Source organism: Hibiscus syriacus, unplaced genomic scaffold, assembly GCF_006381635.1.
Source record: "Hibiscus syriacus cultivar Baekdansim isolate YM2019G1 unplaced genomic scaffold, ASM638163v2 tig00110450_pilon, whole genome shotgun sequence".
Lineage (NCBI taxonomy): Eukaryota > Viridiplantae > Streptophyta > Magnoliopsida > Malvales > Malvaceae > Hibiscus > Hibiscus syriacus.
In genome coordinates, this window is record NW_024062743.1 from 8647575 (window position 1) to 8673023 (window position 25449).

A 25449-nucleotide genomic window follows, 5' to 3' on the forward strand; every position below is an offset into this window, starting at 1 on the left:
TAAAAAACTAAGCTTTGTTGTATATGATGATGATGATAATTATACACACACAAACATACATTGTTTGAGCATATTAAAATCACCTAATATGTGGTCAAATGGGTATTATTCAAATAATTTGTAATTATTAATAAAATGTTTTAAAATAATAAATAAATAAATAAGGGGAAACCCAACGAACGGTGTAGATAAAACCTCGGTCTCTTATCAGATCTGATCTGAATCGACAGCTGATCATTTCTTCTCCAACGTCCGATTTTCCTTGAAATCCAATCTCTCACTCCCACTCTTTTCTTGCTTCTTTCTCTTTTTTATTCATTTCATTTAGTCTTTTCTACTTGAGGTTAATTTCCCACTTCCCTACTTCTCTATATTTTCCCTTTTTAGGTTTTCTGTTTAGGAATTAGAGATTTGATTATTTGTTATGATTTTCGGGGATTTGTTAGAGCTATGATTCCCTCTATCGAGGCGATACCGGCTCCGGTGAGTTCTGGCGGCTGAAGTGACGACAACGGGGGCGAGCATAGCCCTAGATCCAACAACGTGCGAGAATATGAGAGGTTTCTTCTGTTAAGCATTACAGTGATGTAAAGCTTAAAATTCACAAGAAGAATACTAGAAAGAATTTTATTGAGCTTACTTACTTTACACACTTCCTAAACTACTTACTTATAGCTGAATTACAACAACCTTTAACAAACTAACAACTTTTAAAACCGTTTCCTAACAACCTTCATATGCATACTAACTTCATCCATCAGCTACGTTCCAGCTCCCATGCATGATATGCATGAGCTGCTTCAACCCACGTGCATAACATCCACCAGCTACTTTAGGTATCTCAGTATTCTCTCCACTTCTTCTTCTTCCCTTCCTTACCACTGCAACACCCGTATTTTTTCCTGAAATTACTCAAACGCTGGCCTGGTCAGTGGCTTGTTTAGATCATCAGCCACCTGAAAACCAGCAGGTACATAGCTAACTCGAAGATGCCCAACTGCAATCTTCTCTCGAACAAAGTGTACATCCAATTCAACATGCTTGAATAGAGCATGACACACCGAATTCATGCTCAAGACAACCGCACTAGTATTGTCACACCAAATAACGGGTACATCCTGCAACGACAAACCAAGATCGTGAAATAATATAGTAAGCTAAGTGACTTCTACAGTCAATTCAGCAACACTCATGTACTTTGCTTCCATCGTTGAACGTGAAACAATCTTATGCTTTTTTGAACTCCATGCAACCAAGCACCCTCTAAGGAAAACACAGTATCCAGATATGGATCTGTGATCACTAGCATCACCAGCCCAGTCAGCATCTGAGAAGGCTTTAAAACATAACCTAGCATAATCATTTGAAAACACCAACCCATGATCCAACGAACCTGCGAAATAACGCAAAATATATTTGACAACCATAAAATGAACATCACGTGGAGATTGCATGAACTGTGCCACTTTATTAACTGCAAATGCTATATTCGATCGAGTATGGAAAACATATAATAGATACCCCCACAATACTTCGATACTCTCGAGCATTAGACAATAGATTTCTTTCCTGATCAACAACCTTTGCAGCAACAACCATTGGAGTACACATAGACGTTGCTTGACTCATGTTAGTTTTCTTCAACAATTCACAAATATAAGTACACTGGCTCAGCATCAAACCAGTACCAAACCTCTTAACTTCTATTCCCAGGAAGTATGACAGTTCACCTAGATCTTTAAGTGAAAAACGAGTGCTAAACATATGAATAACCTTATTAACAACAGTAGCAGAGGTACCTATGATTATAATGTCATCTACATACACTAAAACATATGTACACCAATCATCCTGGAGCCTACCGAAAAATGACACATCTGTTTTTGACTCAACAAACCCTAGCTCCAAAAAACTAGCATTAAGCTTCTCATTCCAGTTGCGTGGTGCTTGGCGAAATCCATAGAGTGCCTTTTGTAACTTACACACCAATGGAGTACCATCTGCAGCACACTGCTCAAACCCTGGAGGTTGCTATATATACACCTTTTCGTTCAAATCACCATTCAAAAATGCATTATTGACATCAACCTGCCTCAACACCAAGCCTCTTGCAACCGCCATGGCTAGAAGCACATACACCGTTGAGAACTTCACAATTGGGCTAAACGTATTCTTGAAATCAAGTCTAGGAACTTGTGTGAACCCTCTTGCAACCAGTCAAGCCTTGTTTCTATGCACAGACCCATCAGGATTTTGTTTAAGTTTAAATAATCACTTGCACCCCACCATATTTCTGTCAGCAGGTAGGGGAACAATGACCCATGTGTCATTATGAAGTAATGTCGAATACTCAGCATGCACTGCAACAGTCCATGGAGCTGATTGAAGAGCTTCTTCAACCATGGTTGGTACAACATCATCAAAGAATGTAGTGTACACTTTTGGCTTAAACACTCCACACTTAATCCGAGTCAGCATAGGATGCCCATTATTAACCGTAATTCTTTCTCTGTCATCAGGCATCAACTGAGCTTCCACAGTAGCTTCAGGAACTCCCTGACCAATACTGGGAACCTCAGAAACAGCAGTAAATTCAGTATCTGGCACTGATGGCGTGGTGCAACGTCCAAGAGTATCTACAAGCAGGTCAACACCTTCTGGTATTTGAACACCACCATTATGCAACTTGTTCACATCCACCAGTATGTCAAGAGACCTGCTCAAAGACAAACATGTAATAATTGTCTGACAGATCAATCACCAGCAAATGGGAAACACCACTCATCAAACTTCACATGACGAGAAACAATGACACGCTTATCAGGTGTCAAACAAAGAAAACCTTTATGTTTAGGACTAATACCCAAGAACGTACATGGTTGAGACTGAAAATCTAACTTATGAGCATTAAATGGTCATAGATGAGGAAAACACCAACACCCAAATACCTTGAGTGAACCATAATCAGGCTTCTTGCTGAACAAGCACTCAAAAGGAGATCGTCCAGCTAACACCTTCGTGGGAATACTTTTGATCAAATGCACAACCATAACCACTGCATACAACCAGTAATTAGTTGGCAAGGAGGCCTGGGTGAGTAGAACTAGAGCCAACTCAACTACATGCCTGTGTTTACGTTCCACTACACCGTTTTATTATGACGTGTGTGGACATGTAACACGATGAGATATGCCAGTTTCAGCAAGAACGCGAGACAACCGACGATATTCACCTCCCCAATCACTTTGAACAACCAAAATTTTCACTCCAAATTGTGTTGTCACAAGCTACTGAAAGAGTTGAAATACATAAGCAGCTTGAGACTTATCTTTAAAGAGATACAACCACGTGTGTCGAGTGCAAGAATCTACAAAACTAACATAATACCTGTGGCCATTAGAAACAACATGTAATGGCCTCCATAAATCAGTAAATACAAGTTGAAAAGGTAACTTTTTCACAGTAGATGAATTAGAAAATGAAAGTTTATGAATCTTTCTCATATGGCAAGCAACACAAGTTTCATTAATATTTTGCTCAACATTTACATCAATTAGTTTGCATATTTGCTCAAGGGTTCCATGTGCAGGATGCCCAAGGCGTTTATGCTACAAATCGTACAAACTTTGTGAAGCAGCAACATTATTAGCTTCAAAGGAAATATTGGTATTATTTGTGTAATCCACTTGGAACAAATACAACCCATTCTTCTCTTGTCCTTGCAGCAACACCTCACCAGTGTCTTCATCACGAACCCAGCAGTGCGATGTATAAAATTTAAAATACACCCCATTGTCCCTAGTAAGCTTCGAGATTGAGAGACCATTTTTAGTTATCTTGGGAACATGAAGAAGATCATTCAACATTAATGCTCGAGAAGAAGAACATAAAGTAGATTTACCAATAGCTCAAATAGGGAGTAAACCTTCATTACCAACAAAAAGTTTACCTGGTCCTGAGAAATCCTTTTGACTAAGGACCTTAGCTGAATCAGAGATTACATGATGCGTAGCCCCGGAGTCAACCACCCAGTGATCTCTTGTAGTAGTAGCATCATGACTCTACGGCTGTGAGGAATAGCAGATCTACGCCTTAGCACGAGCTTTAGTATGCACGCACAATCATCAACACCAACAGAACTTGTCTCTAAACCAGAGTAATTAGCAGAGCCTGACTCACCACGAGACACAACACAATCAGACGATCGACCAGTAAAGGTTTGATCGAATCTGTACCAATAACCAATAACTAGATGGCCATTTTTTTTCCACATAACTGACACTGAACATCTTATCGGCCACGATCACGACCTCCACCTCGACCTGCAGCACTAGACCCTGATCGTCCAGAGACACTATCATAAAAGCCATGGCCTACAGTTTTCAAACTAGGACCAGACTGAACTACATGAGCACTCATTGGAAAGGAATCGTCTTGGGAATCAAACCCAACAAGTTGCGTCTCTACATCGATCAACATCGAGCAGATCTTGTCAAGAGACAAAATATCTTTCATGGTGGTTATGAACGCAATGTACGGTAGATACTCTCGGGGAAGGCCTTTCAATATGCTTGCAACATGCTCAGCCTGAGGAATAGCACTATCGCACGAATCTAACACATCACAGACTTCTTTGATGCGAGTAAGGTACGTACGCATGCTATCACTCCCTTTCTTGAGAGACTGAAGCTTGTAGTGAAGGCTGATAACCACTGTGGTAGACCAGTTCGTAAAAAACTACAACACCGTACTCCAAACTGCCGCTGCCGTCTCCGCTCCAATAAACTGGGATAATAAATTAGGGTTGATCGTGGACAGTAACCAAGAAGCTAGTGCACAATCTTTTGTAACATACTCTTCATACAACTCATTTGACATCGAGTCACCATGCTCGTCCACCACTGTTGCAGAAGGAGGAAAAACGGCTCCAGTTAGCAACCGTTCAAGTCGATGACTGCGAACAGTCAACAAAACTTGATACTTCCAAAGAAGAAAGTTTGACTCATCGATGATGATATTAACCTTCTTGTTTGTGAAGGTTTTACCTACCGAGAACTCCATGACACGAGAATAGCACAGCACACAGAAGAAACCTCAGGAAGAACAAGCGAATGATACCATGTTAAGCATTGCAGTGATGCAAATCTTAAAATTCACAAGAAGAATACCAGAAAGTATTTTATTGAGCTTACTTACTTTATACACTTCCTAAACTACTTACTTATAGCTGAATTACAACAACCTTTAACAAACTAACAACTTTTAAAACCATTTCCTAACAGCCTTCACAAGCATACTAACTTCATCTATAAGCTACGTTCCAGCTCCCATGCATGATATGCATGAGTTGCTTCAACCCACGTGCATAACATCCACCAGCTACCTTAGGTATCTCAATATCTTCCTATCGCTAACATTAGTTGTATCATGAAGAAAGCTCTTCCTGCTAACGCCAAGAAAGCTAAAGATGCTAAGGAGACCGTACAGGAGTGCATCTCGGAATTCATCAGCTTCATCACTAGCGAGTTCGATTCTTCACTTTTCTCTGCTTTTTATTTATTTTAGTCCTTCATTAACTTTTTTAGCTGAGCTTATTAGTTCCATAGTATGAAATGCATTGATAATTGTAAGATTGGTCATAAATTGTTGTTCAGAACCAGTGACAAGTGCCAGAAGGATAAGAGGAAGACAATTAATGGGGATGATCTACTCTGGGCTATGACCACATTAGGGTTTGAAGATTACATTGATCCACTTAAGATTTACCTTGCCAAATATAGAGAGATTATTAATTAAAAACTTTATATATATATATATATATATATATATGTTTTTCTTCCTTAGGGAGGAAATTAAACTGATTTTAGTCTATATGTAGGGGACATATTTGGATAACTTCATAAATGGGTTTTCCACTTGCCTCTTTAACTATTCAATTTCCGTGTATATAGTTTAATAGGTAATACATTTCATCAAATGCTAGTATGTATTATAATAGTCCATCTGAAAATAATGAGAAAGAAATTTGGCTTATGGATGATGAAATATGTGAGATATCCAAGTATATAGTTAAGTAAATGATTTCCATGTATATAGTTTAATAGGTAATGCATCCTATCATCTAATGCTCTGGTTTATACGACCATAGTCCATCTGAATATAATGGGAAAGAAATTCGACTCATGGATGGTGAAATATGTGAGATTTGCGGGTCTATTTTTTCTCCTTTTCTTGTGATTGCCCTGAAACCAAAGGGGCTCTGGTTTCAATTTTTAAATAATTGTGTACTATCCGACTTCTATTAGTGGTTTTGATTGCTAACTTTTCAAGTTGTACAGATCTGAACTGACTGGTTCTTTTTTTTCTTTCTATTTGGATGATCAATTGGGTCATTGCAGATGGAGGTGAGTGAATATTCTTGTACAAATCAAGCTGCTACTTTGTTAAACATCTTATTGCCTTACACTTATCCCCTCCAAGCTACCTCTCTGATATGGTTGTTGTTGATAGGGTGATACGAAGGGCTTGGCTAAAGGAGGAGATACATTTCCCAAGAAAAATGTCCAATTAGGCTCAAATTCCCAGATGGTATATTAGTTTTATTTATTCTTACATTCATTTTAGTTTTGGTTCTCCCTCATTGAAAACCATGCCATAAGATTTTCTGATCCATTGGGTAAACTAGACAAACATTGAGTTTGATATCTTTCATCTTTTGGTAAATAATTCTTGCAGGCTTGCAGCTCGCACATCAAGGTTCATTCTCACAAGGTGTTTATTATGGGAATTCACAACCTCAAGTACTCTCTCTTTCTCTCAATCATGGAACATATTAATGCATGAACACACTAGTGACTCCTTACATATTTCCTTTTCTTCATATTATGGTTATCAAACCCCTTTTTGTTTGGCTTTGGCATCTCTTATGACAGTTTATAGTTGTCAACAACCATAACTTAGCCTTTCAAGGTACAACTGAATGGCATTTTTATTTGCTAAATGCTTTTCACATATCTTGATAATGAATAGCATGAAAATAAGTTCATCCATTGACACATCCAAACATTGATGTGATGGATCATTCTAGATGCCTTTATCTATTTAAGTGAACCTCTATTCTAAACAGTGTTAGTGATATCATATATTTGCCTATGACATAAGCGACAGAAATGATGGCAGTTCACTTAATCGGCAGCATAATCTGGCAGTAATTGCTTCCTTAATCGTGTAACATCAAATCATACCAACACATGAGCACTTTATAAGATCATCCTATATGAAAGCTATATCTCTTGTGTAGATGGTGAAGAAATTATATAGTATGTAGTCAGAATGTCCAGAGCGCAGAAGTTAAGACCTACTAAGAGAAAATAGTTTATTGCTGAAAGATAGTTTTTCAAGCCAAAACAGCTTTTCTAGCCATAAGAAATGTGAAAACAGATTTTCAAGCCAAAAATGTATTTCAAACTGGGTTTATAAACCAATCCAAAAACTTTAAAGTTCTAACTTCTGTCTTATTGGAAACCACTTTTATGCTAAGTTATTTATTTGACCATATTTCTCTATTAATTATTTTGTTAGTTTATTTTATAACTTCATGTCTGAAATTGATATTTTATCTTTCAAAAGCACTTTTCCATAACACTTGTCAAAAACAATGTTATACTAACTGAAAATGTGCTTTAGATTCACATACTTGAAATTGGTGATCCGTAGAGTTCGTGAATGAAGCCTCACAAGGTATCTTCAGAGAGTTTAGGCAGCTATTTTACTTGAGATGTTTCTTTGTAGCTAAATTGTATCATCTTCTACCATTAAAACTCTTATTTACTGCTAGTACTCGAACATCTTTAAATTTTAAGAAGAAATAAATTTGGTTCGGCCAGTTCTAATAGCTTTCAACTTTTGTAGTTGCAGGCCCATATGATGGCTTCTGATGCAAGGCAATGAGTGAGATTAATCCTACATCAGTTAATTTCATCACCCAAATCTCCTTTAGTTCATGTTTCAATGCCAATATGAATTGTTCACATAATCTGATGTTATTTTTCCAGTAATGTATGTATACCAGTTATTGGGAATCGATTCAGTCATCAAAGAGATGGTGTAAATGGTCGGATAGTATTATTGTAGGTTTGAGTTCTTGGGAATGGCATTATTTTGGTAATTGGTTAAAGCACAATGTACAATATTTATTTATGTGGAGCTGATTTTACTCTCGGGTGTTATTATCATTATTATTCTTATGTTGTTTTGGTAATTGGTCGACACTTGGGTGATATCATTTTATGGGTAAAGGTGAGAATTCGATCGAGTTGAGTCAAAAGCTTTCGAGTTAATCCAGTTGGTGAGTCGTATTTTATAACTTAAACTTAACTTGAATTTTTTTCAAATTGAGTTATTCGAGTTTCTATACTAATTTTATTATAAGTGTTTCCAATTTTTTTTTACTTTCTCTAACCGTGTGTGTTCACATTATAATGTTATTTAATATATAAAATATAATTTAAAATTACAAATATATGTTCATAATATTGTATTTAAAAGAAAATATTTTGAGGGTAAAATATCGATAATAGTATAAAGGAGTCAAAGAATTGATGGAAAAAAGAATTTACAAACAATTATAGTCAAAAGACCAAATTGAGTAAAGTGTAAAGTTAAGGGACTAATTAAAAGAGAGAGAACACATCTTTAGTAAAAAAAATTGAAGTTAAATAGGTAATCTGAAGTGGTATATGACCATGTGGTTCAAATTTGGTAAAAAGAAGACTTAAAATAAATGATGAATTGAAGAAATAAAAAAAATTATGAAAAATTCAGGGTCTAAATTGAAAAATAAAAAACTTGAAAGAGGAATTGAATATGTATTCTACGTTTAGGATCATGTGATTCAAATTTGATAAAAATATACTTAAAATGAAAAAGGAATTGAATGAATAATGAAATCATATATTACATTATAAAATTATGCAAATACTTAGTCAAATTTTTGATTTTTCGAGTAACTAGAATTTTTCAAATTTCAACTCTACTCGAACTCGAAAATCAAATCGATAATTCGACTTGATTCAAATAACTCAAATAACTCGACTCAGATAATTTAAAATTAAAAAAAATTAATTTTTCGAATCAAGTCGATTTTTATTCACCCTTAATTATGGGCATGATGAGTGGTTATCAATTGTTTTTGATCATCATACGACCCACGTTAACTCATCGAGTCAAACGTATGTGGATTCCTCAGTTCTCGCCGATCCAAAATAATGTTTATCAATGTTTGGACACTGGAGTGAAATTTTGGAAATTTACTTGTTATGGAAAAAATTTAGGATCCGTTTGATTAAAAAAAATATAAGTTATTTTAATTTTTATTTTCTTAAAAAATAGAAAATATTGAAGAAAACATGTTTGGTGATAAAATTAAAAAATGATTTCTAGAAAATGAAAATAAAAAAAGTAAAAATAAAAAAAAAACATTGAAGGAAACATGTTTAGTTGGTTCAAGTGGTAAACAACTTGATATCGTTTAAGTAATGTCTCAAGTTTGAGTCTTTGTGTATGCAGAAAACCCCTGGTGGGAGACTCACTCATCAAAGCTAGATGTGCGACGCGGGTCGATCTGGATTAGTCAAGGTGAAGCCTTAGAACCGTAGGGCAACAAAAAAAATGTTTGTTCTAGAAATTTGAAAAATAGAAAAACACGATATCTAGATTTGTAACTTAATTTATGCATGTTCAAATCCTTCTAACAATAATTTTTTTATATTTAATGTATTAAATATCTTAATAATTATTTATATTTTATATTTTAAATTTAAATAATACCTTGTATTTTTAAAAAAAATTTAAATAAATCCTCAAACTTTCTAAAATATTAATTAGGGTCTCAAAATTAGTGAAAAATCAATTAAACTCATTTACCACTTTATTATCCATCATGTACTGTCTCAACAACATAATGATGAACTGTCACATCAATATTGTAGATTATCATATAAACTTTATGAACTGTCATGTAATCATCTTGACGGTTTAATTCAATTGGTTAAAAATTTAATAGATTTTTGTGTTATGAAAATTCTTATCAATTTTATTGTTTTTGCATAACTCACATGTTAAATTTATGTAATAAATTTTTTAATAATTATATTTTAATTTAATTATTTAATAACTATTTAACATCTCTATTTTAAAAAATTAGATACCAAATATAATTTACAATTTTTATTTTTGAATTTAAGTTTTCATTTATATTAACAAAACATGTTTTCTAGTTTTCAAAAAAGTGAAAGTGAAAATTATTTTCTAGAAATAAAAACATAAAACAAAAATATAAAATATTTTATAGAACCAAACGAACCCTTAGTGTTTTGAGAGTTCTCAAAACTCGTGGATACTAGACCTTAAAGGTAGAGTACAATAAAACTCGATATGACACGAAAAATTAATTTTTTTTTCAATTTCAAGTTATTCGAGTCAACTCAAATTATCAATTCGGTTTTTGAGTTTGATTCAAGTTGAAATTTCAAAATTTTGAGTAACTCGAAAATAAAAAATTTGGATAAGTATTTTGAAAATTTTTCGATTTGGTCCCTAATTTCTTATTCCTTCAATTCCTATTTCATTTTTAGTAATTTTTTTACCAAATTTGAACCACTTCCTCCTAAACCATTATAGAGTACATATGTATTTTCAATTCCACTTTTTGATTACAAAGTTTCTATGTTTTCAATTTAGTCCCTCAATTTTGTATGATTTCCATATTTTTTTCAATTCATCATTCATTTTAAGTATGTTTTTCACCAAATTTAAACCACATGCTCCCCTACCTCTATAAAATACCTATTTAACTTCAATTTTATTTTTTTAATTTAGTCCTTTAATTTTTCATTTTACTCAATTTAGTCTTTTGACTATAATTGTTTACAATTTTTTTCTTCACATAAATTATTTGACTCTTTCATACTCCCATTAATTTTTTATCCTTAAAATACCTTCTTTGAAATATAATATTGTAACCCCCTCAGACCGATGTGCTAACACAATCCGATCTGGAGTGTCACATTGGGGCCACCGGAGCGACCTACTGTAAAAATAGCGAAAAATTTAAAACTTTTATTAAAACATATAACTTATAAAATCATTTATCAGTATGCATAAATAACACATATTTTCAGACTCATATTTATAAAACAAAATACAATTACATGTCCCCTAATCACATGTACCATACTCTGCAAGCAACATCGGAAAAACTCCTTTACTGAAGTCGATAGCTGCACTGGTACAATTCTTTTAACATGCAATGATGAGTAATAGAGTGAGCTTCGGAAAGCTCCGTAATACAGAACTACCAGATGATGCTGAAGAACGTGCAAATACAGATAAACATGTATTTTCTTATCGGTTTAGATATATACTGATCTCTATGTTGAGCGAAAATCCTACTGATATTTTAGGTAATAACAGATAGTATTAATTTCAGATAGAAAAATATTTAGGATGTTTAGGTTCAGGAGATCAGAATAGGTTTTCTAGTGTGTTCCCACAAAACCATGTAAAAAGATACATATCTTAAAAAACATATATATATATATATATATATATATATATATACCCCCATCCGTTCACATCATAAATATGTAGGTTCCCCAGAACCATACACCCAACCGCACATGCCATTTAGACCCTGAGCACAAAGCCGAGGAGTCTGCAGATAATCTTTCTCTAACAATAAACCCCCCAGATAAAACATTTCTCTGTCGATAAATGGAGATATCAGAAATGAAAACAGAATTCAGATCAGATATCATAACAGAATCCATATAAGAAATCAGAACAAAATTCAGGTAATGTATCAGAACAGAATTTAAGTCGGAAATTAGATAAAATATTTATATGATTAGGGAACACACCAGAGTTTACAGATATTATTTAGAGGTACTGGATAATCTTATCAAGCAGAAAAACACAGATTTTCAGTATGTGGATAGAATGTTGGAATTTAGAATCACTATCGGAAGAGATCAATAACTGATGGAATCATCAGTTATTCAGAATGAAACTTGAGCTAATAAGAAAAAAAATGAAGGTTCAAGACCTTTACAATATATGTCGATTACTCGAATTATCTAACAACTCCAGATGAATAGCCCCATAACTAATACGTGTCAATTCATTAACCTTACAGGGTATTTACTCTTTAATACCAAATATTTTTATCCATAGATCATCTTCTGAGTCACACAGAACAGATCTTAAGGAGACGAACAGATATTCCAATGCTCTAAATTTCATATTCACGCTTCCACTATATCATGAACTGCTGACGTGCTTAATTTGTAATTTATGATCCATAAGAACATTACATCATGTATGTTCATTAACTTTTATAGACTCATCCAAATCACTTACTTAATCCTTAGTCCTTGAGGTTACTTAATTCATTTAGCAATTAAGTCCATTCCAGATACTTCGGGTTTTTCCAAAGTAATTCAGACCTTTCTGAATTTCAGATACATATTTTACTTCTGTTTAATTCAATTTGGTCTTTGTGGTTGATTTATCTAACGAATACCCACTTCTTAATATTGAATGCGATCTAGAGTTTAGCTAAGCTAAATACTTCCAAAATTATCATCAAGCCACACTTGAGAAGACGAACACGCATTCAAGTAATATCTATGTCGTCCAGGTACTGACATATCATTACGATTGATCAACTCACTTAAGTTGTATTCCATAACTTTTAAAGGTAGTCCAATACTTATGCTTATTTGGATTCCTTAATTAATCCAGGATATTTACTTAGTATAGGCCATAAGGGTATTTTGGTCATTTTGGTGTTCAGTTTTATTCCATTCATTTCAGAGCTCGAGGATATCCACTCATTCCTGAGCTTGGTGATATTATTGGTCATTTGCGTTCTAAGGGTATTCTGGTCATTTTACAGATCCATTGTAGTCCAATGATTCATTTCGTCTGTTCTTATTATTAAATTCAAACTTACCATTGAACTATTCTGACAGATCCGATGTATTTCAATCCTTTCCATCCATCTGATCTTATTATTTAATTCAAACGTGTCATCTTTTTCAATCCTTTCGAATAATTTTGACAAAAGAGCACCCTCGATAATTTATTCTTAACTCGGAGATTTTCAGGTCAATAGCCTTCTCAGAAATTACAAATAGGTTATCAGGAATTTTCCTGTACAAAGACAGGATCTTAGCAATTAAATCCTTAATTTATCGGGTTAGGTACGAAATCTCAGGGTATATTCTCATTCAGGGTCAACTCAGACTATTTTTACCACTCAAGGGTATTTTCGTAATTTTATAACCAAATAATCTCGGTATTAACTCTTAACAAAAATAATTATGATTTAGAGGTCCTATGGTTAATTGCTTTCCCGAACATTTTCTGAAGCACATTAGTAATTTTATCGGATCAATATATTTTTTCAGAGTTATTAATCAACTTCCAGGGACAATTCTTGTCATTTTACAACATAAGGGTATTTTCATAATTTTACCATACCGGAGTATTCTCATAATTTCCAATCCAAGTACCTTTGATGAAATAAATTATAATTTACATATCCAGGGCTGATTTCTTTATCACTAATCACAAACTTGTAATTTAATTATAACAATTCCTCAATCTCTTATATTAATCATTCGATCCGTATTCAGTTACAAAATTTCTACCACATTCATATCGAGTGTATAAATTATTCAACTCCACAAAAGTGACCAACGTTATCTTATTCATGCATTTACCAATATCAATATGTTCCATAAAGCATAAAGAGGTAGTAAAATATTACCTCGATTTACGTTTAATACTGATCGACCATTAAATTCCATTAGAACGCCCTCGTTCTTTAATTCAACTTCCAATAATTCCTCAAATACATAACAATATAAATTTCATAAAAACCAGAGCTTAATTCTGAAAAACAGATCGAATCGGGTGATTAATCAGTGAAAAACAACTTTCCGGGTTCGAATTTAGCGAAACGGACTTCAAAATTGGACTCAGGACGTCAACAAAACCTAAAATATTACTATTGAATTCCATCCCACCAACTTGATTTCTAGCTTCCAATCTTTTCTAACGAACACGAACAATCTAGCGTATAAATACGACTTTAAATAATTTTCCTCACCATAAAAATAACTTATTAGAATCTAATTAATAATTTGGGGACCCAATTATTAAAACTAAGGACTTTAGGAGTCAATATAATTTTTAATTAATAAAATTAGGGACTAAATCGATCTTAATAAAACCATTACATCATAATCATAACAATATGAAAGGTAAGAGACAAGGTTGAGCTTTTAACAACTTGGATGACTTACCTTGTAATTTACCCGTTATCACTTTAATAACAACCCCAAAACCACGTGCTGCTCCCTTTTCACTTTCATTTTCAATTCTTTTTTTCTTTCTTCCTCACTTAATCTTTCTTTCCAGACTTAGACTTTAAGTCATTTTCCATTTCTTTTAGATATCTTCACCGAGCTCTGCAAGTGAAGCAAGGAAGCTTCGTCGGCCGACAGTCAAAAGTCGGTGACCACCCCGTCAAATTCCATCTCCGGTCTCCGTTCAAGACCAACTTTACTCGTAAGTTGAATCGTCCTTCCAAACATGAATATGGGGTCCGATATCCCAAAATCATCTTTGTTTATCCTAGATTTGAAATTGTTGACGTTGATGCACGTTGATATTTCGGTTTCTAAACTCTTGGCCTTTAGATATACGAATCTCAATCTATAATTGGCAAAATCACATGACTCGTTGCTAGCCGGGGAGTCCTCGCTGGAGCTGAGGCTTGAGCACATATTGTCGGATAGTAGTAATCCACCGAAGTTCGATAAAGTAGCGACGGTGATAGGCTTGATCCGCTATTTCTAAAGGAAGCGACGAGTATTTCTGGGAATAATGTCAATTGAAGTTAACTCCAATTCTTGCGATTCTTCAGAATCAACGATTTTCCTTCTCTTTGACAAAGAGAATCATAAGCTTGAATAATCCATGCTTGTTGCATGTTTCTACACTTCATTTGGAGCTCTCGTACAATTTTCGTCTCTGATTTTGCTATTCTTTGTTCTTCTGTGAGCTCCATAGTTTGGAATCACCTTGCGTACAGAAAACATGTAATAAATCCTGGCCAATTTTCAAAGCTGAAATAGCAACGAAGTAAGGTGCACCGGTATATTCACAACACCCTCTGATAACAACTATGTTCCCAGCTTGGTCTTTATGTTTTATAGGGTCGAAGGATGAAGTAATAGCTCTCAAAACACACTCGGTAACTCTTTTATAATTGAAGATTGGTTGGCTCAGGGTCTACATACAATAATGGTATTAACAGGTGGCCATCAAAATTACTACGGGCCAAAACAGATAGCCGAAAAACATTAATGGCCTTAGGTGTCCAAAAAGGACATTTGGCCTAACACACCAACTAATTATCACTACCGGCCAAGATACATGCGACCTTAATAATTACAATAATTGGGGTGTTATAATTCTCCCCTCCTTAAAAGAATTTCGTCCTCGAAATTCATTCATGTCACAGAATTGCAAAAATGAAACTTCTATCAGTTTCCAAAAACTTTTACAGATGTACGAGTTCTTTACTAATCCTTAAACATCTGAGTATACATTTTCGTCAGAATTCTCCCTCATTCCAATAGGAGAATCAGAATAGATTTATCCTTGTGGAATCAATTCAGCTTTAGTTACTGGAATAAGCTCATAGAGTGATAACATATCCCAATTTCATTTCTGGAGTTGGATCGAAAATTCTCAGATGAGTAACTCTCACATGGCTCATAAGGTACTTTACAGAATTTAGACAGACATTACTAGTATTCTTTTCTGCAATGGTAGAGTCCTAACAGATAGAAAATTTAGTTTTACTCGTTACAGATAGAGACTCAACCTTGGAGTTCCGGCTCAGAGAGGTACGATTGTAGTCTAGGGATATGTACTGATCAGACATATTTTGACATTTGACCGGATAGTCTTTCTTGAAAATTTTAACTCAAACCATAGTGTTGAGTTAATCGATCGATGGAATCGGCCAAGAGGGGGGTGAATTGGCAATTAAAAATTTTGTGGAAGCTTTTGCAGAAAATTGAAAGTAATTGCACAGCGATTTACAGTGGTTCGACTTTCTCAAACAAAGTCTACGTCCACTACCTTAGCTATCCACACTAAGGATTTTCCAACAAATTCACTAATTTGTTCTTTCTTTTGAGGCCAAAGAGATAACCTTACAAAATCCCTCAAGAGTATACCCCAACTCTTGAGAACACTCTTTTTCCCAAAGAGAAGATTACAAATTTGCAAACTTACAAGAAAACCCTCACAAGGTAAGATGTTTGTACAATTCTAGAACAAGAAAAGAACACTCAAAGATAATTACAAATGAGCACAAATGGTGTTCTTGAAAGCAAAATGAATATTGAAGGAAAATTGGCTTGATTTGCACAAACTTTGTGTTTGATGCTTTCTCTCTTGTTTCTCTATGATTTCTTGTTGATCAAGGGCTTCAGAACTTGTTTAAATACACCTTGAATCACTTCTGAACGTTGGGGATGATTAGTGAAGATCATATAGCCGTTTTAGTGTGAAAACAATTAATAAAACAGTTTGGAGCGTGGGGGGAATCGGTACCCCCTATGGGGAATCGGTTCCCTAAGTGTAAAATTCAAATATTTCGACCGTTGAACAGGGGGGAATCGGTACCCCATATGGGGGAATCGGTTCCCTCCAAGCATCATGGAAATCTCGGAGCCAAACCATTCAGGGGGGAATCGGTACCCCTTTGGGGGGGAATCGGTTCCCTCTGAGCAATTTGGAATTTTTGACTTTGAAATGGTTCGAAATACTTTGAAAGATTATTTTGAAATTGTTTTAAGATTAAAACTTAATTTTACACTTAAGTAAGGATTAAAAGTGATTTTTGAAATATTTGGAGTAATGTTTTGATATTCGAATAATTATACCGAATATACCTAGAAGATCATTTTGGAAAATCTTAAAATTCATTTAACTTAATTTGTTATATCGAAATATCAAAAAGTTTTCAACAATCTCCCCCTTTTTGATATAACAAACATTTTAGTAATTTTAAGATTTTGAAATCAAGTTTTGAAATTACTCCCCCTTACTTTAACACTTCTCCCATTTATCATTTTAAAAACACACTTAAAACATTCTCCCCCTTTTTGTTAAATTAAAAAGATTCAAATAAACATGAAAAATATTAAGCCAATTGATTAGGTATATGTATGCATAAGATGCTAAGATCACAATCAAGAGAACCGTTAGCCATTAGTTCCATAATCAATATTCATAAACAATGTGATATGGTAAAATTGGTCATATTTGCTAATAATGATGTAAATGATGCAATAATGAATAAATCATACCAAACATATAAGTTCACACCATCCAAAAATTCAAACATTCCAAAATATTCAAAATGTTAAAACAATAAGTTTGGAAAACAAAGTAAAACATTTAATCATATATCCGGATCAGGAGGAGGAAAACGAGCTCGCATAGCGGCCATTTCGTTAGTGAGGTCATTAATACGTGCGTTGGTTGCTTCATTATTTGCACGCATTTCCTGAAGAATTTCTAATTGTTGAGCTCCCATTGTGGATAAATGGGACTCTATAGAATTAAAGCGCGAATCCATGGTCGCATATCGGTAATCAAATGTCTCCATAAAAGATTGAAAATATGGAGGCATTTGAGTCGATTGTTGTGCTTGCTCTTCGGGCTGCTCCTCGGCCTGCTCAGGTTCATCTTCAGCTTCATCGATGTCTCGCATTAGTTGCTCAAGCTCGAGATCTTCGTCAGCTTCGGGTGGAGCTTGTGAAGAACTAACTCCCGGAGTAGTTGCAGAAGATCGAACCCATTCCCCGGTTTCCTTATCCTTAATCCATCCCGCTCTCGTTAATGAAAGAAGGTTAATTTGTTTCTTAAGAGGAAAAACGAAATCTAGACCGACTCTAAGCCCAGCTTTGGAAAACAGATTACTCAAAATACAACCGTAAACAAGAGATGAACAAAGTTTTTTATTAGGAACAAGATTTACGGTTTCAACAATTTCAGCAAAAATAATCTGAGGTAGGTTGATTTTAATATTGTTTTCGAAACATTGTAACCACCAAAGATCTAAGGCTCTAAGAGTAGAATAACGACCTCCAGATGGTCGAAACCACCAAGAAATCATTAGATGAAGAAAACGTTCATGAAGGTCTAGGACACTTGCACTATCCCTTCTTTTATAACGAGATCCTAAAACTTGTTTTTCATTTGAAATCCCTTCATTATCTAATCCGAATGTATTGGCTAAGTCAATATATAAGAATTGTCCTAGAAGGTAGGAACGAATTCCTATGGTTTCGGTTTCAGTTTGGTCTTTAACACAAACGGCATTAGAATAGAAAATACGAACAAGTTGATGGTAAACGATGGGTTCAAGGTCAAAGAGTTTATCAAATTTCCACTCTTGTAAAAGAGGAAGATATTTAAAATTGATAGCTAACATAGCTTGACGAGAAGGAATACGTTCTTCCCGGATTTTGTAAGAGTCGAAATATTGATAATACCAAAAACGATGATTTCTAGGACCAGGATGATTGAAACACGAATTTTGGATAGTCAAATTAGGATCAATAGGATGAGGATTAGAAATTGGAATAGGTGGAGGATTTGGAGGTGGATTTGGTTGTCGGTGTGAATGACTAGATGAAGACCTAGCACGTTTAGGATTAGACATGGTGAAGGAAATCAGAATAAATTGGATAACCTGCAATTTTAAAATCAAATGTATGCAATTTAATTAATCCCAAAACTCAATTGAGTCCTCAATATTTCAAGGTTCTCTAAATCAATCCTAATGGGCAAAGTTTTTGAAAAAAAACTTTTGAAAAATATGGTTTTGAGAAACAATATATGTATAGTTTTCATAACAACAACATAATTTAATCAAAACACAATGATTTGAAAAACAACAATTTTTTTTTTTAATTTCGAAAATTTAAAAATTTTGGAAAATTCTTGTGTTTTTTATGAAATTAGTTGTAACAACTAGTTTCTAATCACTAAACAATCAATGCCCAATCACTATTTCAACCTAGAACTAATTAAAACTAATCCTATGTTCAAAAACAATGAAATAGAGAGTTTAGAAAAATTTACCTTGAAAGATGAAGATTGAGGGGATTTAGATGTTGTTTGCACGATTTTAATGACTCCAACAGGTTTAGAAGATGATATTTGAAGCGAATTCCGATTAATATCGTTGATTTGAGGCAAGAAAGGAGAAAGGGAGAGAGTTTGGTCGGCAAGGAAGAAAATGGAGGGTTTTTGCGTGTTTTGAAGGGTTCTGCCCGATTTTAACAGAACCCCAGGGGGGTATCGATTCCCCTGTGGGGGGAATCAGTTCCCCTTCAAAGGGGGAATCGGTTCCCTCATGGGGGGATCGATTCCCTCTGCACCAAAATGCTAAAATCCGATTTTAAACACCCAAAATGCTAAATTAATTTTCTCTAGTGGTATTGGCAACTCATATATTGAAAAAATAATTATGTTCAAACAATTATATTAATCTTTAATTGATATTTGAACATAAAATTAATTTTTCATCAAGAATCATAAACTCTCCCTAACTAATAGCAATGAATACAAAAAAAAAATTACTATTATGAGCATTTTTCAGTATTTATTAAAAGTGTTAAAAAATATTTCTAAACACTAAGTGAAGATAGGTTGGTCAAACCTAATTCTCTCCTAAGTGTCCAAAATCTTTCCTTGTCTAAGGGTTTTGTAAAGATATCCGCTAATTGATGCAAAGTATCAACATATTCTAGAACTACATCTTCCTTAGTGACATGGTCTCTAATGAAGTGATGTCTTATTTCAATGTGCTTAGTTCTAGAGTGTTGGATGGGATTTTTAGTGAGACAAATAGCACTAGTATTGTCACACTTGATAGGAATGGTACCTACTTCAATTCCATAATCAAAAAGTTGTTGTTTCATCCATAAAACTTGTGCACAACAACTACCGGCTGAAATGTATTCCGCTTCAGTGGTAGATAATGCAACACAATTTTACTTCTTTGAAAACCAAGAAATCAGCATATTTCCAAGGAATTGACAAGTACCGGAGGTGCTTTTCCTATCTAATTTGCATCCTCCATAATCCGCATCAGAAAAGGCATGCAAGCTAAAGCTAGAGTCTCTAGGATACCAAAGTCCTAAACTAGGAGTGTCCTTAAGGTATCTAAAGATTCTCTTAACAACTAGTAAATGTGATTCCTCAGGACATGATTGAAACCTAGCACACAAGCAAACACTAAACATAATATCCGATCTACTTGCGGTTAGATAAAGCAATGAGCCAATCATGGATCTATATAATTTAACATCCACACATTTACCTCCTTCATCTAAGTCAAGCTTTGTAGAAGAGCTCATTGGAGTGGCATAAGGCTTCCCATTTTCCAATCCAAATTTCTTGAGCATATCTTTGACATACTTAGCTTGATTAATGAAGATGCCATCTTTCCTTTGCTTGATTTGGAGTCCTAAGAAATATGAGAGCTCCCCCATCATGCTCATCTCGAACTCACTTTGCATTAGCTTAGAAAATTCTTGGCAAAGAACATCATTAGTAGAACCAAATATTATATCATCAACATAAATTTGAACTACTAATAAATCTTTACCTTTTCTCTTTAAAAACAATGTAGTGTCAACCTTTCCTTTTGAAAAACCTTTTTCAATTAAAAAATTTGACAATCTTTCATACCAAGCTCTAGGAGCTTGTTTTAAACCATAAAGAGCTTTTGTCAATTTTAAAACATGATCCGAAAAATTTGAATCTTCAAAACCTGGAGGTTGTTCCACGTACACTTCTTCCTTTATAAAACCATTTAAAAATGCACTTTTAACATCCATTTGATATAATTTAAATTCATTGAAACATGCAAATGCTAATAACATTCTAATTGCTTCCATCCTAGCTACGAGAGCGTATGTTTCATCATAGTCTATGCCTTCTTCTTGAGTATAGCCTTGAGCAACAAGTCTAGCCTTGTTCCTCACTATATTACCACTTTCATCAAGTTTATTTCTAAAAACCCATCTAGTACCTACAGTAGATTTATTACTAGGCCTTTCAACTAATGTCCATACTTTACTTCTCTCAAATTGATTTAATTCTTCTTGTATAGCCATAATCCAATGTTCATCTTTTAATGCTTCTTTGATGTTCTTAGGCTCTATGCATGAAATAAATGCAACATAATTACAGATATTTCTAAGAGAAGATCGAGTAGTTACCCCTTTTGATGGATCACCTATAATTTCACCATCCTTGACATAGTTGTACTCTCTTGGAAAAGATACTTCCCTTTCTTCAATGGTTGGATTCTCGAGGGGATCATGAGTTTCCTCATCCTTTGTTTATTCCTTTGATGATGATTCTCCAACATCATGTCTAACGTCATTTGTTTGTACAATACCTACATCATCATTAACACAAGAATCCTTCCTCGAAAGGAGATTATCATCGAAAACAACATGTATAGACTCTTCTACAACTAAAGTTCTTTTATTAAATACACGATAAGCTTTAGAATTTAAGGAATAACCCAGAAAAATTCCTTCATCACTTTTAGCATCAAATTTGCCAAGGTTTTCTTTACCATTGTTTAAAACAAAACATTTACATCCAAAAGGATGAAAATAGCTAATGTTAGGCTTTTTATTTTTGAGAATTTCATATGGAGTTTTCTTTAAAATTGGCCTAATCATTACTCGATTTACAACATAACAAGTGGTATTTGTAGCTTCCGCCCAAAAATATTTTGGCAAATTATTTTCACAAAGCATGGTTCTAGCCATTTCTTCTAAAGTTCGATTTTTCCTCTCAACAACTCCATTTTGTTGAGGGGTTCTAGGTGCTGAAAAATTATGGCTAATACCATTAGAATTACAAAACTCAATAAATCCAAGATTTTCAAATTCAGTTCCATGATCACTCCTAACACTAGTTATAGAGTAACCTTTTTCATTTTGGATTATTTTTGAAAATGTGATGAAATGTTCTAATGCTTCATCTTTAGTACTTAAGAATAGAACCCAAATGTATCTAGAATAGTCATCTACCAAGACAAATGCATATTGTTTTCCTCCCAAGCTAGTAGTTCTAGTTGGCCCAAAAAGATCTAAATGGATCAATTGTAATACTCTACTAGTTGATACATCATTAATAGATTTAAAAGAAACTCGTTTTTGTTTTCCTTTAGCACAAGCATCACAGATTTTGTCATTATCAAATTTAAGCTTAGGCAACCCTCTTACTAAGTCTCCTTGAATTAACCGTTGCAAAATACTCATACTAGCATGTCCTAGTCTCCTATGCCATAACCAACTATCATGCTTATCCTTAGCAACTAGGCATAAATTAGTCATATCAATAGAATCTAAATGCACCATGTAAATGTTCCCTATTATATGACCAACAAGCATAATTCGATTAAATGCAATGTCAATGACTTTACAACCATTAATTTCAAATAAGACATTGAATCCTTTATTGCATAATTGACTAATACTCAATAGATTATGCTCTAATCCATTCACATATAAAACATTCTTAATTTGTATGGAAGAGGTATTACCTATTGTACCAATACCTTCAATGTGACCTTTTGAATTGTCTCCAAAAGTCAATTCTCCTCCATTTTTGGCGTTAAGCTCAATGAATCGGCTTTTGTCTCCGGTCATATGTCTTGAGCATCCACTATCAAGGTACCATGAATTTGAATTTGTTTCCCGTGCCTTGTAGCAATGCTCCTTTCCCTACAAACATAGATTAACTTTTGATTTTTGGTACCCAAATTCTTTTGGGTCCATATTCATTAGTTTCCAAAATCCTAGTCCCCTTAGGTATCCATTTGTGTAGGATATTTTTATCTTTAGTAGTAATGAGTTCTTTAGGAACCCACATACTTCTAACGATTTTTCCATTAGAGGTTCTTTGGGGACCTCTATGATTGTAGTTTCTAAAACTTTTTCTAACAAAGTTGGATTTTGAATTTCCACATTTTTCAAAATGTTTTGTTCCAACTTTATCAAAAGAAGTTTTAAGATCATCAATTTTCTTTTGATGATCATCATTGATCTTTGAAAGTAAATTTTGCAAATCTAAATTTTTCTTTTCAAACTCTTCTAGTTTGATTTGCAAGTCTTTGATTTTACTTTCAAGATCGTTGTTGGTTTTGGATATGAGTTTGTTTTCATTTTTCAATTTTGAAACATCATTTTTATATTTTAAAACCAATTTCTCATAATCCGAAGCCAACCCATTGTATTCCTCAAATAACTCATCATAAGATAAATCATCAAAATCGGATGAGTTAGAGGTTACCTTAGAATCTTCCCCGAATGCCATCAAGCACAAGTTCGCTACTTCTTGTTCCTCTTCATCGGAACTTTCTTCATCGCTCTATGTAGCCACATGAGCCTTGTGCTTATTCTTTGATTGACCCTTTTTCTTCAATTGTGGGCAATCATATTTGACATGCCCCGGCTTTTTGCATTCATAGCAAATGATTGGGTCCTTCTCTTTTGGTTCATTTTTTAGGCCTTCGTTTCGTTTGAATTTTCTTCCTCGGTAAGGTCTCATCATTTTTCTGAACCGTTTGGCAAACAATGCCATTTCCTCGTCATCATCATCATTATTAGAATCACTCTCATCTTTTGTGGATTTGAGAGCAACTCCAATGTTTTTCTTCTTCTCCTTCTCCTTTGGTGTCTCTTCAACTTTATCCAGGTCCACCTCATCTTCAAGCATCATCTCATGAGTGAGGAGTGAATCGATAAGTTCTTCAAGAGTTAAGGATGATAGGTCCTTAGACTCAATGATTGCCGTCTTCTTTGATTGCCATGATTTTGGGAGGGAGTAGACTAACTTCCTCACAAGCTTTTCATTTGAGATGATCTCTCCATATGATTTGAGACCATTGACAATCGTTGAAAATCTATCCATCATAGCTTTGATGTCTTCATTTGGTTTTATCCTGAAATTTTCATAGCTATGCGTTAGAATACTAATTTTTGATTTCTTTACCTCATCGGTACCTTCATGTGTGACTTGAAGCTTGTCCCATATTTCTTTGGCGGTTGTACATGATGAAACTCTTTCGTATTCATCTGGTCCAAGAGCACAAAAAATAATATGGATGGCTTTGGAATTGAGCTGGAACATTCTTGTATCTCCTTCACTCCACAACCTTGGATGAGTGAGAGGCTTGATGTATCCTTATTCTATGGCATTCCATGCTCCCATGTCACTTGCTTGAATAAAGTACATCATTCTATTCTTCCAATAGGCATAATTAGCCCCCATTGAAGAAATGAGTCTTGTTGACGGGCATCGAATCGAGACCGGAGTCGTAATTTGAAGTGGAGGCCATTGATGACTTTGTAATCGATGTAACTCTTCCCGAATCGACTCAAGAGGCGATTAAACCTTCAAATGAGTGAGGCTCTGATACCAATTGTTGAGTTAATCGATCTACAGAATCGGCCAAGAGGGGGGTGAATTGGCAATTAAAAATTTTGTGGAAGCTTTTGCAGAAAATTGAAAGTAATTGCACAGCGATTTACAGTGGTTCGACTTTCTCAAACAAAGTCTACGTCCACTACCTTAGCTATCCACACTAAGGATTTTCCAACAAATTCACTAATTTGTTCTTTCTTTTGAGGCCAAAGAGATAACCTTACAAAATCCCTCAAGAGTATACCCCAACTCTTGAGAACACTCTTTTTCCCAAAGAGAAGATTACAAATTTGCAAACATACAAGAAAAACCTCACAAGGTAAGATGTGTGCACAATTCTAGAACAAGAAAAGAACACTCAAAGATAATTACAAATGAGCACAAATGGTGTTCTTGAAAGCAAAATGAATATTGAAGAAAAATTGGCTTGATTTGTACAAACTTGGTGTTTGATGCTTTCTCTCTTGTTTCTCTATGATTTCTTGTTGATCAAGGGCTTCATAACTTGTTTAAATACACCTTGAATCACTTTTGAACGTTGGGGATGATTAGTGAAGATCATATAGCCGTTTTAGTGTGAAAACAATTAATAAAACAGTTTGGAGCGTGGGGGGAATCGATACCCCCTATGGAGAATCGGTTCCCTAAGTGTAAAATTCAAATATTTCGACCGTTGAACAGGGGGGAATCGGTACCCCCTATGGGGGAATCGGTTCCCTCCGAGCATTCTGGAAATCTCGGAGCCAAACCATTCAGGGGGGAATCGGTACCCCTTTGGGGGGAAATCGGTTCCCTCTGAGCAATCTGGAATTTTTGACTTTGAAATGGTTCAAAATACTT

The 25449-nt window shown here is 34.5% G+C and overlaps 1 pseudogene; it reads left to right on the plus strand.

Moving 5' to 3' along the window:
- The first annotated feature begins 450 nt into the window (after nt 1-450).
- On the plus strand, nt 451-7971 carry LOC120126199 (annotated as a pseudogene).
- Nucleotides 7972-25449: the final 17478 nt, after the last annotated feature.